General features: G+C 39.2%; 1 protein-coding gene across 4 annotated transcripts in view; it reads left to right on the forward strand.

Annotated features, from left to right (window-relative positions):
- Positions 1–51: 51 nt before the first annotated feature.
- TTBK2 (tau tubulin kinase 2) overlaps positions 52–13147 on the forward strand; it is a 106208-nt gene continuing 93112 nt past the window's right edge. For 2 of the 4 annotated variants that reach the window (XM_063331956.1, XM_063331958.1), the window contains exon 1: positions 52–458. The gene's annotated coding sequence lies outside the window, so the exon portion shown is untranslated. The remainder of the gene's footprint in view (positions 459–13147) is intronic. The other 2 variants (XM_063331957.1, XM_063331959.1) reach the window with 1 other exon arrangement.

A 13147-nucleotide genomic window follows, 5' to 3' on the forward strand; every position in this document is an offset into this window, starting at 1 on the left:
GCTGTGCTCGGGAGGCGGGCGGTGCCCCGAAGGACGGCCGTCTCGGTGGCGCCGCGTCTGAGGAAGGGCGAGAGGGGGGGAAGCGGCGCGGGGCGATCGCGGCCGGGCGCCGGCCGGGACTGCCGCAGGGATGGCGGCGGCCGCGGTGGTGGCGGCCCCGGCCGTGACGGCGTTAAGGCCATCGGGGAGGGCCGCTGGCCCCTCCGTAACCCTCTGAGCGCCTTTCCGCGCTGCGCGCAGCCGTTATCCCTCCCCGCGGGCGGGCCGGCGCCGTCCCGGCACTGCAGTCGCCATAGAGACCGCACCGCACGCCATGGGGCGGAGGCTGGGCCGGAGGCTGGGCCGGGGGGAGCCGCTCTAGCCGACCCCCGCCAGGCGCCGCGCAGGCCATCCCCCGCGGCGGCCGGGGGCGCCGGGCTCCGCAGGGACTCGCCGCCGCCGCCTCGGCCCCGTTCCAGGTGAGGAGACGCGGCGCTGCGCGGCGGCCCTCGCCATTACCCCTGCGCGCCCGCCGGGCAGAGGTGCCCCCGGGGGGCCGCTCCGGCCGCCTCAGCGGGGCGCGGCCCTCGGGCTCCGGTGGGCGAGCCCCCGCCGCCGGCCCGGCCCCAGCGGTTGGTGCGTGGGAGCCGCGTCGCGGTTCCTCTGCTCGCGGGAGAGGGAGTTTGCCGGGCGCGGGAGCTTCGGGGCGGCCGCGGCGCGCCCCGAGGGGGGCTCATTGCGGCGGGGGGTGCGCGGGCGGGACGGGGCGATCCTGTCTGTGGAGTTAAGGTCAGCAGGTCTGTCGGGCTCCAGCAGCAGTCATCGCCCGCCCGGCCTCTACGGAGAATTCAAATTTATAGGCACCAGATTTATTTTTTTTTTTTTTTTGTGTCCCTCCCACTTGCTGCAGGAAGGCAAACAGTACAGATTTTTACGTGTTCTGACGGCGAAACGTCCCTGTTTTAAAATAGCTGCATCTATATTTCCAGTTGATAACCGCGGCGTGTGTGTAGCGGTTGCGTATGTGGGCAAGGCTGGATGGGGAATCGGGCTGTCTCGTCTAGCGCTTTAAGTGCCGGAGCCATTAACAGCAGTTACACCAATGTATGAATACAGATATGCCTGGCTAGGCCGCAGATGCACTCGCTACAGTGATAGTAGTAAACGTATACACTGCATGTGGAAGAAATTTAAAAAACATTATTATACATACTTTTAGCTTTTAAGAAAACAAAGGAAATAGGAAAATATCTCATTCCTAAGTCTCCAAACGATCTCCGGAGCTGCAACTGCATCTTTGTACTTCTGTTGTCACTCTAGAGGCAAAGCAACGAGAGGACAAAGATCGGTACAAGGTTTCTAACCTCTGGTGTGAGCCGGAGTAGTTGGAACAACTGGTAGTGTGAACAGGGATAGATTTGCAGGTATTAATAATACTAATCCTGGGGGTGGGGCAGGAGATGGACACAAAGGAAAGACCCCTGCCTATAGCACAGCCTTTTGAGAACCTTCTACTGTATTTATAGTTAAGCTGGAAAGGACTATAGAAAATGAGTTATAAAATAGGCTGTAATGACTTTCTTAGTTAGACTGTACAGGCAGAACCAGTTGAAATGTTCAGAATTAGTAGGTTGACAGGAAGGTTGAGAGCCCTAAAATAAAACATAATCTATTTATTTTAAAATGGCGTTAGACTTAAAGTGAGAGATTAGTTTCCATGTTGTGGTTCTAGAAAAAACAAGTAGAATTTTTATATATTCTGCATAGTTAATGCTATGCCTCTGTTGAACATGTGCTATGCTTGTAGGTTCATTTTAGCTGTTTTTATCTGTGAAATCAAAAGATTAGAGTTTATTTTGCTGCTCTTGTTTGATTTTGGATTTTTTTTGGGGGTCTTAATGATGCGAACTCATGGTAAAAAGATATCTAACTATTTTATTCTGTGTTAAATTGCACAGAATACTTTATTGATGATGATTCCTTTGTTTTACAGTGCACATTACATTTAACAAAGTATTAAAACTTCATTACTTGTTAAACCATAAGTATGCATATTAACATTTGTTTGGCTTGTCAAAAAATTGTATGTAGGAAAGTTTGACTGCAGTAGTATTCATTGGTCAAAAGTTATTTTGAAAATAATGCATCAAGGTATCATAGTTTAAAAAATGTGAAGAATGGAATCAATTATCTCTGATAAATACTTTGTTCTTCTCTGATATGTTTCTAGTGTACCATTATGCTCTTGAAGTTCAGTATCTTTTTAAACTTCCTATTTTGGAAATGATGGGGTTAGAATGAGAAGAGCAAATTGGGTGACTGGAATATCGTGATGCTGGTTATGTGTAGTGTAGTCACTGTACTGCTGCTGCGTGCTGCAGGCTCTGTTACCTCTAGCATCGCAAATTCCAGAGAGGTTTTTCTGATGTGACTGATTAAATCAGGAAAGATTTTTGACTATGACAAAAGAGAGAGATGAGTAGAGTTTTCCCTGATTGAAACTGATTTCTAAACGATCAGCTTCTACCAGTTGTAGATGCATGTGTACAGAAGGTTAAACATTTGCTTAGCGTGTGAAGTTGCACTATATGGTATATTAATATACTGCTGTATTTTCTGTGTTAGCTAAGACTTGTTTATCTAGTGGGAATGAATTGATACTCTACAACAGGAGATTGACAGTTTCTGTGTATTGCTGTGTGTTGTGTTGTCTCTTTCCCCTGCTGTGGGGAAGTACTACACAAAGCCTTTGTGTTTGGCTAGAGGGGAGGAGAAACAGCTGCCTTCTCAGTGCAAGACACCAGGATTCGTAGTGGTCTCACAGGGATGCGTTGTTGTATGTGGACCAGCCACTGTCCTTCCTCCCTCATTCTGATTGTTAAAGGACACTCTCTTCATGGCAGAGAAACCTGAGCTTCATTTGGTTGGCCTCACACGGCAGTGTGTTGCACCATGGATCTAGCAGATCAGTCAGATGGGCCAATTGTTAAAGTATGATGGGCAAGAATTAAAACAGGCAAAATTAACTAAATGCAAGGTGTACATTAAGGAATCCAAGAGCTACAGATCGTGCTGTTTTTAAAAATTACTTATCAACTCAATTTCTTGTCCATGATTGGGATGAAGGATATCTGTTTAAATGGTTAATCTTTTATTTGTTTTTCTTTTGTTTAACAGTTTACGCTACTTAAATAGGAATTAAACATGTTAACTTTAAGAAGAGGAAATTAAAATTATTTCAGTTGGATGATACAGCACAGCTAAATGGAGCAGTTTCATTTTTCTGCTTTGCATGCACTAATAAGGGTGCTTTAATTGTTGTACTGAATTCTGTGTCACACAGTGGTTGAATAAAAGTTAACTTCCCTCTCTCTGTTGGAAACACTGGATACTATATAACGTGGCTTTTAGTAACTGTATCTTGTATGGTCTTTCAAAATTACGTCTTTGAAAATATTCAGTCTTTTACAACTTTATTTCATGTATTAAAATTTTAGAATTGGATTCTTTTTTAATATACTTTTTATTTCACCTTCTGTGCTAGTTGTCAAGTAGTGTGCTTTTGAGGGAATCTGATAACTCAGATTTTTTTTTAAAGATGCTTATGAAATTGAGTTGCCAGTTTAAATTTATAGTTTTTTTTTTTTTTTTTTTTTTTTTAATTAGCTTGCAGGTCACTAATCTTGAAACCTAAGTAGTGGAAAATTCAAACAATAAAATCTGAACTTTTAATGCTTCACTTCTTGATCTGGTTGAGTATCTTTTTCCCATTTTTGAGATGTTGTGCAAGACATAACTTTCACTAACTTATTCTTCAAACTTCTGTTTCAATTAGTGGAGGCAAATCTTTGAAAACCGTGAGGAATTTTTTGGGGAGAAGGGAAAGATTGAATTTGACAGGATGGAGGAAAAGGGGGTCAAACTGTGAAACTGAAGAAGTCTTTAGCATTTTTAACAAAACTGTATCTTGTTAAGAATTCAAAAATATGTTCATTGTTATGTTCAGGCATGTTTTTCTGTGGTTCTTGTGCTGTACAGCTGCGAACAATTCTGTGATGAAAAGCATTGCTCAAATGCTATTTCATGCTGTTGCTTTGTCTTTGAAGAGATTAATCAATTATTGAGAATTAGGTTATTTGCACCGTTGAGGAACTCCATCCGGTAATTCTTCCTTTCAGAGAAATGCGTGTATGTTGCTTAGCCTTGCATTTGAGTGTGGGAGAAGCTTCTGAGTAGTTGGAAGAGTTGAAAGCTGGCTGGGTTTTCACGAGTGAAGTTTACCAGCTCACCGTTGATGAGGGAAGTAATTTTTTCCAATACAAAGCTGTTGAATGCATAAAGAAAGGGTAAAATATGCTGAACTTGCATTGAGAGCTTGTAAAAGGTGTGAAGTATTTTTAATATGAGGCCATTTTTTATATCTGGACATTACAAAGGGATTTGTTGCTTGTTGCAGCAACAATCTGGAGCTAACATGGGGGAAACTGAAAGGACCAAGGTTGGTGTCTTCCTGGTCTGTTTAAATTGAAATAATTTTATTATGTTTTTGGTGCACTTCTCTCACAACTGAAGTTACACAAAAATTGTATCCTGTGTTAATGGCCTTCCTCCCCTGGACTCATCTGCAGTTAGGAAAGCTCTTGCCTTTAAGAGTTTGCGCCTTTTCAGTACTTGGAAATTGTCTTCAGTCAGCAACTGCTTATTGATTCTGAAAAAAGGGGTTCGTTCTGCTCTCTATCACTTCCCAGATAATTCTCAGATCATGTTTGTTGCGTCTGTCATGCAGTCTCTTGGGGTATTAAGGTTTAGTGAGGGCTTTAGCAACAGTTACTTGGTACAATGTTCTTCAGCAATGTGGTAAGAATGAGATTGCTTTGTTGCGTGGTGTATCAGCAGGATGTGCCTTGTTGCAACTGCTAAGTTTACTGCTATAGTAATGCTTCAAATGTCACTCTTGGCGAGCAGTGCAGCTTCTGAGCAAATTAAGTATGCCTGTTTAGCTTCACAGTGTTGAAGTATTTAAAAAAAAAAAAACCAAACAACCTCCACAAATGACCGTGTGTGTGTGGTGTGTGACCTATAAATATAGCATGCTGCTTTTCAGCATCAAACTGGTGACTTTTTAGAATGTATTTGTATTGTTATTTTGTTTTAAATAATGTTATGATGACTTATTTACTGTCTTGAAATAATTCATTATTTTCCTGTCTTTCCATTTGTCAGCATCCTGAGTTAAATAGATCCAGAAAGGGCAATATCAAATGATTGAAATTGTATTAGATGAGGAATGACTGTGCTACTGAGTTTCATTGAATGCCCTGCCTTCATATGTGACACTTTGATTTTTCCGTTTCCAGTAGTCTATAAAATCAAAGTACAATTCCCTAAGTAGAGTCAGCCTAGAAAAAATTGGCATGGCATACTCTGAGAGCTGTAGGAGGGGAATTGATATTGGATCACAATTCTTTTACTGCATAAAGTTTATCTGCTGTTTTGTCAGGCTTTAGGGATTATTGTGATAATCATGATGATTTGGGTCACATTATAGTTTTACAGGTTTGAGCAAGATGGTGTTTCCAGTGGGGAAACCTGTTGAACAATTTGTCTGAACAGAGAAAAGTCATGAAAGAATCACAAAATAGATCAGTGTGAAGAAAGTATGTATTGGTCTTGTGGGAGAAATGCGCTAGCTAACCCAGGCAGTTCTTGTCTTGACTAGGCAAGAACTAAGAAATTGATGCTGAAGCTGAGGAGCGAGTTGTGAGCCTCCCCCAGTAAAGCAAATGCATGCAGGAAAGAAACTCCATTATTGACTGGTACTGGTTGTCATTTATTTATAGATATACATACATAATAATCATAATTTCCATGTGTTAGCTCCTGTGGATGAAATTGCACATTATTGTTGAACCAGTCTAACAGCTGGCTGCTGTTTGTAAGTGGAAGATGAGGTCCTCTGCCTGTGCCTTTTCTAGTGCCCACTGATCTCTGAGCTGTGCTGACTCAATTTGCTAACTTGATAGAGAATGATTGTTTCTTGCAAGGGAGTTGTTTATAGTTTTGGGGGTTTTTTTTCTGAGATAGGTTTATAACTCTTGCTAGGTCATTGTTGTTATGTGCAACTTCACCCTGAATGTCTAGCTGAGGTAGTAGTCATAACCAGATTCTTTCTATTACTGTAGCGTGGGTGCTCAGCTGATAGGTTTTTCTGCTTATTGTCAACTTGGTGAGGAGGCGAGAGGAAGAGGAACATTTTATCTGAAAGGCTGCTTTGAGGCGATGTTACGCTCTGTTCCCTGTTGATAAGGAAATTTGGGCTAGATGCTAAGTTCAGGCTGGATGTTTCTCCCTGTTGTCCGTATTGTTTTTATGTATTTCATTAGTTTTGAGCCTAGGATACCTCAGTCACATGGCCGTGCTTCTGTACATATCTCCAAAGACTGGACTAACCTTTCCTTGATGAGTCAATTTTCCCTTGACCTCCCTCTGCAATCAGAGAGCAGCTGTACTTTGGCTGGCTTGTTGGAGTTGGTAGGTAATACATCAATTCTATTATGAGGACCTGCATCGACGTGTAATGGCATCCTTAAAGTAGTTTTCTTTCCTGGAGTAAAGGTTCAGACAGAATTGATTTATGGTCTGAATCAGGACCAGGGCCTGCCATATGAGTAGCCTTGCAGTAGATATTGCTCATATTTGGTGTTGACATATTATAATGTACTCTTATATTCCTTGCTCTGAAAGTGGTAAAAGCGGAATCTTGGTCTTAAGAGTAGTAATAACTATATTCTTATTTATTACCTGTATTATTACTATCTAGCTCCTAGAATTAATAAAAAAAAATGTACACAGATTTCACCCATATCATTGTATGTTTCCTGTTTCTCAGTAGAAATCTCATAACCCTGCTTGCCATATGATTCCGTATCCACCGTGTTCTCTTACAGAATAGAAATTCAGTTTTGTTTAAATAATAATTTCAAAATGAAGCAGTATTTCACTGCATTTTAGAATTGAATAGCCCTAAAGCAAATTTAATGACTGTTGTATTAAAAAACCAACCAACAAACCAAAACCAAAAAAACAACCTTAAACCTTGCGTTAATAGAATTGTATTTCTTATAAGTAAATTCAAGAACCTGTAGAATACTGTTGTTATTTTAGGGTCATTACACTTTTGCCATTATGTTGTCATGTATTACTGTTTTCATATCTACAAAATTAGATGTGCACTCAGTCAATCTGAAGTAAAACTTCTTCTAGTTTTAGATGTTTTATTTGTATAGATTGAGTGTTTAAACATTCAAAATATACAAATTTGGCAGGTTATAGGTCAATAATACAAGCAGGATTGTTTTTAAAGCCCCAGCTTTAATTCTGAGAGATTTGGTATTGAATGTCTGTCTGTCTTTACGCACAGCCAGTGTTTCTTAAAACAGGTAATACTTTATATTTTTAGAGTAAGAATTAAATGAAAGTCTGTGATGGTTTTTGGGAAACTTTGCTGTTGTGTTCTTAGGAATAGTTTTGTGTTTGTTTGGCAAATAGTTAAAATCTGAGCTTGCACTGTTATCTCTTCTGATGGGTAAGAAATTCAAATAACTTTTGAGAGTCTCTTGATCCCCATGTTGATAATACATAAATTGATTCTTATGCCTCATCATTCTGCTATGCCTTAAGTTTTCAACTTATCCGTGGACAGCTGAAAAGTACTTATGTGGACTTCGGACAGTCTCAGCATACTAAATTTTCTTAGGAGAATGATATTTTCATAATGAAGTATACTTTTATAGTTAATTTTCAAAGATAAAAAACTCATCACTTATCTCAGCCTGACTGCTTTAAGACCAAGGGAGCTGTTGTGGTTATTGAGGCTAACGTCATGCATAACACCAGCTTCCCTAGGACTTCTCTGAATTACTAACAATAATTACTAGCAGTGCTTACAGCAGTTGAATAAGAGCATATAATTTAGAAAAATCCTTCTGTTGTCTTTTAAGAATTGTCAGTAATGAGAAATCCACTGAAATAATTCATGAAGTATTCTAATAGTAGAATATCTTTATTCACTGAAATTAGAGACCTTGGAGGTTTTTATTTATTTCAAAGTAATCTAAAGGTTTAACCTTTTACTCATGTGATTTTATACCTCAGAATGAAGATCTCTTGTAAGATCTCTTGACTAAAGCAATTTTTATTAGATAATCTGAAGGAATTGAATTTCATGATTTTGACACTTAATACGTGTTCTCCAGTACTTTAATAATTTGGTTTTCTGCACCTTTTTGTTTATAAAAAAATCTGTTATTGAAATGTGAACACCAGAACTGGATATAATATTCCAGCAGCAATCCTAAAACGAGCAGATAGAGAGGTATTACAGTCTCCCTTAGTATTTATTTGCCTACTCATCCGTAGTTGTCATAGCCTTAACACTGCAGCAGATACATTTGTTAAAAGTGACTGATTATCAGCATCATGTTAGGTGATGTTTTCATTTATTCTTTGCTCCTTGATGTATAATGTCTTCTTCTACTCGAGTTGGAACATGTGTAGTTTGATTGCAGTCCATTAAACAATTGATACAGTTTGTTCTATACCACTACCTGATCTCAGTATCAACTACAAACTTTATCTTTTTTTTTTTTCTTTCTCCTAGTAAAAAATGTTTCAGTATAAAGTCAGGAGCTGATTCTTATGGGACCAATTAGAGACATGTTGGTTCAGTTAACTTACAGTTATATTTTGGCACCCATTATTTAATGTGTGATCTGTTGATTTTCTGACATTTTAGTTTCTTAAGGACAGGCTGTGCTGCGTAGTACAAACGTAGATGTCTTACAGAAGTATAAGTGCCATAATACTATTATCTTTATAGGCCAAACTTGTAACATGATTGTAAAAAGTTAGTTTGACAAGAAGGGGAACTTCAGTTGAATGGCAGTAATTACATTGTCTTCCTGTAATTCTTTAATACTCAAATACTCTGTTTTGCCCAGAATTGATATCAAGCTGATGGCCCATAGTTATCAAAGTAATTGTATTTGTCCTTTCCAAACATTAGCATTAACTGTCTTCTGGAGTTTTCTATGTTTCAGGGATCTGTTGGAATCTGCATTGATAACTCAGAAATCTCCTTGAAAATTCCTGTTAATATACAAGTTATTCAAACGCGTTCTTCTCAACCTGTCCAACTTAGCAGCATCCGACTAGCAGTTATCGTGGGACTAGAAGATGCATCGTTATCGTGCGAGGTGTCTCTGCCCTTTCTGGGTGACCCGTGCATCCGTCACTGCCGCCCGCCGGGCTGCCCCTGACCGGGGGCTGCGCTGGCCGCGGGCCGCCGGTCCGTGCCGCTGAGCTGGCCAGGGTGCTGACCCGCCGGCGCTTGCCAGGCAAGGAGTTAATTACTTCGTTACAAAAAGGCGGCTGTAACATCTCGTTTTCATGTATCATTATATGCTGGGAGCCGCACAGAAAATCTTTATGCAATTGCTGCCTATATCGGGAGAAAAGAAGTTTTCCCAGAACCAGTGCTCCTGGCTTTTTAACAGCCCCAGTTCACGCGAAGTTTGCCGTCAGAAGCAGGTTCCTTGTCATCCAAATGACACCAAGTGTACTTATACCATCCTCGAGCAGGAGATATAAACTTTTCCAATGCACTTTTATAAAGTTTAACTACAAAGCAAAACTTAGCAATCACTGTGCATCACAGTGAACTTTCAGACAGCACATAAAGGGCAAAAACATTAATCTGCCTGTAGTTTAATAATTTTCACAAAACACCTGTTTTGTGATCTCAGCTCTGGCCTCAAGAGAGTTCTATAAAACAGCCTTCAAAGATGAACCTGGAAAATAACAGTAACATCTATAACCAACTTTAAGCTTATTGGAGAGATTAGGTGTTTTTTTATTTTTTCCTCCATGTCCCACTAATTCTTGTGTTCTGTCTTCTTCCCCACACCACTCTTTTCTTTGTTATGTACTTTAAAGAGGATTAGTGATAGCCCCATTTTTAGTTATTATTAAACGTAAACCCCCTTGTTTAAGTATTTCAGTTTTACAAATACCTTACATTTAGTAAGCATTAGGGCATATTCATTTGCATCTATATGTAGCTACATTGCCAAATTTGCTGTCATTTTCTGTCAGTAGTTATGGTTAAAGACACGAATCCTCATTGATACAACTACAAAGTTCTGTATTCCCATAAAATATATAATAGTGTGTATGTAATGTACACATAATTTATATGTAAATAATGTAATCATATATGTGTATATATAATGTAAGATCACATATGTGTGGTGTGTATATGTATGTAAATTAAAAAGTATGTTATATAATATTCTTTATTACAAAGTGTGTTAGTATAGCAGTATTATAAAGAATACTACATTATTGATTCCCTGCATTAATTTTTGCTTTGATGCAGGTATACCTCAGCGTCTTGATGCAGAGCAGAATCTGCTAAGCTTTGGTGGCCTCATTAGCAATTATTAGGAAGTAGTAACAAGAACAGGGAGAGAAGCAAGACAAGGGAGTGCTACTGTGCTAGAAGCTGTTTTGAACACCTGGCATCTTCCTCCTTCTCCCCTTTTCTGATCTAATTCCTTTTCCTCAGGCCTTTTCTGATGAGAGGTTTGGATCCCTTTCTGCTGTGAGGACTCCATGGCTCTCAGGCAAGAGCCTGAATTTCTTGAGATGATCGCTATTCTGTGCAGCGTGAAGCAATGCCGCACAAGCTACAGCAAAGAATCAGAATTGATAAGTAAGAGAACCTGAGGGAGAGAACTCTAGATGTATTTAAAAAAAAAAAGGGCAAAAATGGAGGATTAGTTTATTTAGTTAGGCTTTGTGTGTGTGAATTGGATTGTATAGTCCTTAAACATGGCAATGGAAAATAATTTCTATGATTTTTTTTGTTTTAAACCCATGCCATGTTTTGATAAATTTGCTTCATTTCATATGTATCACCATACACATGCCAATTTTATTTCACACACACAAAAAAGTAATCTCTACCTCATAGATTGAGCTTCTTTCATTTTTTGAGAGTATGACGATTGCTCTATCCAGGGGTACGTTTTTTTCCTTAAAAGTAAGATGTAAGTCTCTCTCATCCTTTTTGATTTCTCAGCTTTAAAATTCTTACTCAACAATTGTTAGTAGTTATTGAACTCTTATTGCTAGCTACTGGATTGAAGCAAATTAAAACCACTTTTTACACTTCAATACTGCAGGTGTCAACACTTAAGTAAAACTTCTGAAAATGCACCTGAGACTCAAATCTCTGCTCTTGCTGTTCCCATCACCAGCTACCTCAGCCTAACAGACTTTCCAGGGACAGGTTGTCCTTTTGTCAGACTTGACAACTGATAATGACCAACAGATGGATTAAAAACGGTATTTCTACCCTGTTTTTTTTCCCCTACGTTGGAGGGCTTTAAATATTTGATGATGTGGTAAAAGCCTAGTCCTCTTGGGGGAGGAAGATCTATGTCAGCAAAAGTGTGTGATCACTTCTCTAGCAAACGATTTAGAAATCTCTGTATCATTCTTTCTTGCATGCAGGTAGTGCCAGACCGAAAAAAGGTGTGTATGTGCTGAATGTAATTAGGAGAACAAAAAGTCTTAATCCAGTGGTAAGAATTGAACAAAAAAGCCTGCATGGTATTGCATGTAATCAGGATTTGCCTCTCTAATGTGTTTCCTGTGGGAAAGGTAGCAAAGATTAGAATTTAGCTAAAATTCAGAGATTCCGTATGAATTTTTGTTGAGGACTATCCAACCAAAACAATTTAGAAAAATGAAAAGAACATTAAGAGGTGTGAATATCCTGTCAAGTGGTAACAGAATTATAGGAATTCTTGTCTCCTTTTTCATCAGTTGTACGTTGTAACTTATTTGTGGAAGAAAAGTCATATGTCTTCCCAGTTGTTTTACAGCAATTGTTTGTGGCTGTTCATGAGAGATTTTTTTTTATTATTATTATTATTTTGGCTAAATTGAACACAGTATCTGATGTTCTCTCAAGTAACGTAAAATAGATACGAAAATCACAGTTGTTGTGGCTCTTTATACTTTTGCTTCGCTTGGTGCTCACACCTTTAGCAGCCTAAAATTTTTGTCCTGTCGCCTATATAAAAATCCCTGTCAAATGTGTAGCTGCTGCCAGAGGTAATAACTGATTTTTAAAATAAAGTTTTCTTTGTATTCAAACTGTAGCATTGCTGTACCTGACTGTCAGTGAGGTCAAAGGCATTCTGTGAAATTTCATGGTTAAAAATCTGACCCTGCATGCCTGTACCAGCTTTGTTAAGAGAAAGAGAGCCTTGAGGTTAGGAGACGTGTATTAATGTGTTGGTTCTCTGCATCCAAGCTATAGAATTACTTGAGTGTAATGGTTAGAGGCATTTCCAAATCTTTTCTGAAGCCAGATACAGGGAGGAAAAACCATCCCTTGTCTAATCAATATCTTTGATCAATCAGCTATAGTTTGTTTTTTGTCATACTGAACTTGTGTAACGAAGTCACATGGTAACATGATAACAGCAGAGATAATGGAATTGTCTTTTTAGGGTTGGCAAGGATGTATTTGGTGTGATGTTTTTGGCAGCTGTAGGATAAAGTAATGGAAAAATTATAAGTAATGTATGAGCTTATGGGTAAAACAAATTTGCTGTTTCCACCTGGCCAATGTGTGGAAGTCACCCACAATCCTTACAGCTGTGGAGGTTCAGCCATCCATGATCACCACTATTGAATCATGCCATGCTTTAAAATTCTTCTAGCTCAGTTCTGTGCATGCATAAAGCTCCCTATTGAGTGAGGAATGTTTAGTCCTGTTGAGAAAAATCATTCTCTGGGTGAGCAGAATGTGAGACATTTTTAAAAAAAAAAAAAAAAAAAAAAAAAAAAAAGCTCGATTGTGATCTGATGATGATTTAACAGAGGTCTAAGCCTGTATGTTTTTAGTGTATTTTTGAATTAAAATTCTTTTGCAGATTCCACAGGTTTTTCTTGTTGTTAAGATGGTTCTAAATAATTGAATTTATGGTATTTTGGCATAACTTCTGTCTCTGGGACAAAAATTTTGTTAGAGTGCATTGCATAAAGCAAGGTTTTAGCTAGGCTGGAGGAGAGAAAAATAAATTATTGACAGTAG

The sequence above is a fragment of the Chroicocephalus ridibundus genome, chromosome 4, assembly GCF_963924245.1.
Source record: "Chroicocephalus ridibundus chromosome 4, bChrRid1.1, whole genome shotgun sequence".
Classification (NCBI taxonomy): Eukaryota; Metazoa; Chordata; class Aves; order Charadriiformes; family Laridae; genus Chroicocephalus; species Chroicocephalus ridibundus.